The sequence below is a fragment of the Sphaeramia orbicularis genome, chromosome 15, assembly GCF_902148855.1.
Source record: "Sphaeramia orbicularis chromosome 15, fSphaOr1.1, whole genome shotgun sequence".
Taxonomy (NCBI): domain Eukaryota; kingdom Metazoa; phylum Chordata; class Actinopteri; order Kurtiformes; family Apogonidae; genus Sphaeramia; species Sphaeramia orbicularis.
This window is the reverse complement of record NC_043971.1, coordinates 15,110,926-15,116,925: the sequence shown is the minus strand read 5'-3', so window position 1 is coordinate 15,116,925 and position 6,000 is coordinate 15,110,926.

The following is a 6,000-nucleotide window of genomic DNA, read 5'->3' as shown; positions in this document are numbered from 1 at the left end:
AAGTGTCATCGCTACAGAATGCTAATATATTTTTGTTTATGCCACGAAATCCTTCTATTAAACTACTAAGTAATTTGTCCATTCGGACGTTCAGAGGCTCTGTCTTTACCAAGGAAACACCGTCATCTTCTACAACATCGATTCCCCAGTAAAACCCATGGAGTTGGATCACTGACAGTGGATGGAGACACTTGTTTTTACATTGATTTGACAATATCTTTGCTGAAAAAGTAACTTTTTCTTAATTTTTCTCTGTTTTGATATAATTAACTTTGAATTCACCCTGAGTTTTCATGAACATCTACATGATCTGTGAATTAAATATAGGAAAATACAGTATTTACACCAAAAAAAATGTAAATACAGAAGATAATGTTATTTAAAAAATGGTGATAAATCAGTTAAGAATAGTAAAAATAGAGAAAAAAAGATCATATAGTTGTTTATTCGTTAATGCGACCTCACTACAGACAACATGTTGTAATTGCTCAGGTTGTTTCGAAAGAAAAAGAAAGCTGTGTATAATTTGATTATTCATTACAAGTTTGAGGTGAAAAAAGCACCAACCTCAATAATAATATAAGAACAAATTATTTTATTTAAGGAAATGTTAATGCAGTGGTTTTATAGTCAGTTGGGCTTTTTTTTTTTTTTTGGTTATTCTGGAATGTAAAGGTCAGAAAAGTGTCATCGCTAGAAGACAATAATATATTTTTATTTATGGCATGAAATCCTTCCATTAATTTGCTCCCATTTACAAACTGCTCAGCACCAGCCTGTAACTCTAACATTCCTTGCGTATTGTTTCATACGCTGTAATGTAGATTTATTCCTCACGAAATGATTTCTGAGCCCCTGAAGTTGCTGTGATTCTTAATGTCAAATTATCCCATCCACTCCTACAAAAACGCACTCCACTTTAACTCGTGGAGAATTGTCATCCTTTGTCTCTTTTAAGACATTTTTTTAAATTGGGTAAGAGGCCATTAAGAGAGAAAGCACCAATCAGCCCGCACAGTCATTCGTCTTTATCAAACACAAGGGAGCTCAAACAAAAACCTACTCAGGTTTTAAATGGTCGAAATGTCAATTAGGAAAAAAAAAATTATTATTAGGTTTATTACTCAAATTAACAGTTACCCTCAACCATTTAAATCATCGTTGGTGTTCACCGTTAAAAGGGAGCAGGGTTTTTTTTTTTTTTTTTTCTTTCAGTCTTAGTAGTCAGCCACATGTCCCTTTGGACTCTGACGGAGTGATTTTGGAGGTATTATATTCATGAGGGGTTCCAGTAATTGGATTAAATTGGTTCCAGAATGTAGCAATTTATATTATAATATCCCATTACTTCTAATACTGTTCTTAATTAATTAGCCTGATTTTTTTGGTCTGTGTTCCTGATAAGTCAAGTCGGCTCAGGAGGAGATCTGTCCCACGGTGGCGTCTCGGCGAGCTACATCAGTCACACACACCTGGACACAACACACGGGGGTTAGGAAGAAACCCTGCACCACGCTGCTAAACAAATGACCTTCATCTTTAGAGTGATGGAGGAAGAGGAGGAGGATTTAGATGCAGATGCGGACACCTGAGGCTGAGGGGAGGGGTGCGTACTGATGGCATTTCCTGCAAAGACCACATTCATTTTGTGCACTTCCTGTGTGTGCGTGTGCGTGTGTGTGTGTCGCGACCGAGCAAAGTTCAATATCATCACCTGTCACTCTCGCAGCTTTCGTCTGATCTGAGCTTTAATATTAGAAAGTAATTCTCCTTTGACTATAACAAATTAATATCATTTTCAAACAATTTCCATATGCAAATATGATTTAATCAAGTAAATGAAACTCTCAAATGCGGTGCCTCAGGGCTAAAAGTGAGCAGTGTGTGTGGGCGGGTGGGAGAAAGTGCGACACAGTGTGTGTGTGTGTGTGTGTGTGCGCGAATGTGAGTCCGAGCCACTTGTGTTGCACCTTTTTCCATTCTTTTTGCATTTGTGTGTGTGTGTATGTATATATACACTCAAGTTTCACACCGACAAGTTTGAAAAGTAACACAATAGCAAAAGCGTATGGGTAAGAAGTAAACAAGCTCCTAAATAAGCTGGTTAAATAAAGTGGGTGATTTGTGCACAGCCATAATTCCTTTATAATCATATTGCGGGAGGATTTGTAGCTCATTCCCCCGTCCAGCCTTTATAACAAGCTGCCACTTTGCTCCTAAACATGCTCAATATTTGATAGATTGCAGCAGTGTCAACAGCGATAACAAGCAAAACAGAATGAGAACAGAGTTTGATTAAAGGTGATTCTACCCTTTGCTCTTTTTTTTTTTTTATTTAACAGGATTCAGCTCTTTCATCCTCAACTTTGACCGCTTTTATACTATTTATTCTATTGTTGCATTGGAGGTTTTCTCACTTGTCTGCTTATTTCATCACTTCAAATGGATTTATGTTACCATGTTGAGTTGATAAATACCAATACCAATTCCAGACCCAGTGCTATTTTGTGGCAGTTCCCAAATTATTTCTTCTCTTTTTTTTAACCTTTCTTAAGCAATTTATCACCATTTATTCTAATATGATACTCAGTATTTTGTGTCCTTAAGTGAGAATCAGGTATTTTTCTATATTTAATTTACTGATCATTAGGGATGGGAATCGAGAACCGGTTCTTTTTGAGAACTGGATCCCAGTAGCTCAATTCCTTGGAATCGTTTGCCTGCCTGCTTTATGATTCTGCTTATCGATTCCACCTTCATTGCGCATGCGCGATGACGTCACACGTACAATGCATTGTTTTGGTCAGAACGTAGCCAACATGGTGTTGAGGCAGAAACGGTCTAAAAAGACAACACCAGGTCCACTGGAACACTGTCAAAGCTTCAGTTTCTTCAAAAGGGTGGAATCCCTCCAATATGCTCAAACATTTGTCCACAGCATGTGATTCATTTACAGGAATGTCACGTATTTGATACGCTACTTAGCGGCGCTTGTGAATGTAGCGGCAGAGTGAACACTGGACCCAGTTCCGGTTCTGGTGCAGGCAACAAACGTCGTACCCCCTCAAATACAAGTTTCCGAAGGTAGGGGAAAGGAAATGAGGTGCACAACAACGGGAGACGAGCCAAGCCGAGTCGAACCGGTTCCACATAGTGGACATGCGGCAATAGAGGAATTAGTAAAGTGTCTTTAGTTTCACTTTGACTGCACGCCACTGCCCCCCCCAACCAGGCCTGGCGTCATCTGTTATTATTATTTGTACATACTGTATATGTGATATTTTCTGTGCAGAGATGGAAATATAAAAGACAGTTAATGCAAACACACCCGTTTGTACTCTTTTATTCCCTCACCTAATGAGAATCGATAAGAGAATTGGATCGAAAAGCAAAATCGATAATGGAATCGGAATCGTTAAATTCTTATCAATTCCCATCCCTACTGATCATGTAGATGTTCATCGAAGCTCAGATTAAAGTTGAGGGTTACTATATAAAAAAACAAAAAAACAGAAGAAAAAGGGACTTTTTCAGTCAAATCTCTCATTAGCTGAACACAAACCCAGTGTTTCCATTCACTGTCATTGATCCAACTCCGTGGGTTTTACTGCTGACAGTGTTGCCACATTTACTACGGAGCCTCTGAACGCCCAAATAAGTTACATATCTGATGACCATGAAAAGATGACAGACTGTATTTTACAACAATTATTTACATGTATTGATAGGATTAATGGATCAACATTTATTTAACGTTTTATATCAGTAAATGATTTTGGTCGCCAGTAGATGTTGGGGTCTTTATAGGTTAAAGTTACATATTTTACATATTTGAGTGAGATTTACATTTTAATTTACACTTTTAAAGCATAAATGCATTGTATTTGTTGTATCAAATCATATTTGTCTTCAAGTGCAAAAACAAATTATTTTCCTAATTACACCAATACACTGATTCAAGTATTTTCTTTTTTCTTTTGTCATAATCCTAATGCAGTGATATGTCATTCACTTTTTTGTCTTTTTTCAGTTATATTGAATTTAAAGAACATTGATTAATAAAACTAATTCAAAAAGCCAAAATGCAGTTTTAAAAAATAACATCAAAGTCAAAACCATGAGAACAACATAATAAGAAATTAGTTGGATTAGTTTAAGACAAATTAATAACACAGACAGACTAGTCTCACAGCTAGAGTTCTGGGTAGTTTTTTTGGTGTCAAATAAATATATAATTTATTCATTTTTTATTTTTTATTTTTTTGCATATTGTAATCTAAGTGATCTGAGAGGATACACGACTCCTTCATTAATTCCTTTCCAATATTTTTAGGCTGTAAAAAAATCTACATTGATTCATGTTTCTGGCATATTACACACCTTTCCAGACTGATAGGGAGGTTGAAATTGTCATGACCAATCAACATGGACGCTTAGAAAAGTGATGTGAGAAAACATCAGGTTCATCTGCATTTATATTTACAGTTTTGATTTTGGACTTAGAGGAGACAGCTGCAGAAGGAAGGTGTGTACTTTCAGGTTCTGACATTTTTTTCCTCTGTGAGTTCAGCTGCGACAGCACAGGTGTCAAATATGCGGCCCGTGGGCCAAAACCGGCCCTTCAAAGGTTCCAATCTGGCCTGCGGCATGATTTCATGGAGTGCAAAAATGACACTAAAGATATGAACAGTCAAAGGTGTTGAACTGGTTTGAGCCCAATGTGACCCAAAGTAAAATAATAGTCTAATAACCTTTACAATAAAATGTGAAGAAGCTGAAAATTAAGTACAATTTTAACAATATTCCGTCTATTACTAAATGTTTTGTGGATTTGTAGATCCGATTTGTAAGTGGTGTTAATAAGCTGACACATAATATTGTAGACATTCTTATTTTAGTTACACATTCCAAACTTCAAAATTTCAACAATATTATGTTTGTGTAACATTGTGTGTCATGCACATGTACAAGTGGTAAGTTGAGGCATAATATTGTTAAAATTTAGCTTATTTTTCTTAAGAAATTACATTTTTTTCTGGTTATTCAAATCTTTTTTGTGAAAAGATAGTTTGTAAATGTAAATATTTTCAGAATTTAATGTTTTTTATTGCACTAAAATGAAGAGAAAAACTTTGAGTTGTCATTATTTATAGGTTTTTATGCTATTATTTTAATGGCTTGGCCTGCTTGAGATCAAATTGGGCTGAATGTGGCCTCTGAACTAAAATGAGTTTGACACCCCTGTGCTACAGGTTTTAAAGCCAAGGAATAAAACTGTTTGAATTAAGATGGAGTTTAACAAAATGCACATGCCTTTTAACAGTGATCTGTAAGATGTCAGTCCAGATAGATTATGTGATAATGGGAGGGGTTTATATGTGGAATGTTGTCTCTCCTGAACTACTCATTGCCTGATCCTGACCCCCCCTCCCCCAATAATTCCAAAGTTGTTTGTTTAATTTTGAGAAGTAAAAACCTGGATGATTATGTCAGTACAAAGCCCCAACAGTTTATGACAGAGACAGCACTGGCATTTTAGCCCCTCCGAAAAAAATATGGCTAATATTAACAAGCGAACTGTCAACGGATATTAAACCAGACAATAAAAACCTCACCTCCAGGTCTTTGGTGTTGACCTCACCTCTCTGATTGTTTCCGTATTCAGATTCAGCATTGCTATTTTTAAACTGTATAGTGTGTGCATATTTGAGATTAGAGAGAAAGATTATCTGTGAAGAATCTCTTTATGTGTTCGTTGCAAACAGATATCAAGATCGGTGTGGATTATAAAATGGTCTAGTCTGTGCCAGGCTTTATATGGAAAAGAAACTCATTCCAGAGTTCAGCCTTAAAGGGGTGGTGTGTAGTGTTTCTACATTCAAGTATTTAAAAAAAAACGCACCTAAAAATATAATGAGTGTTGAAAATAAAAAAAGTAAAGTAAAATAAACTTTATTGTCCCCTGAGCGAAATTCATCTTGGACACAGTGCTACATGTCA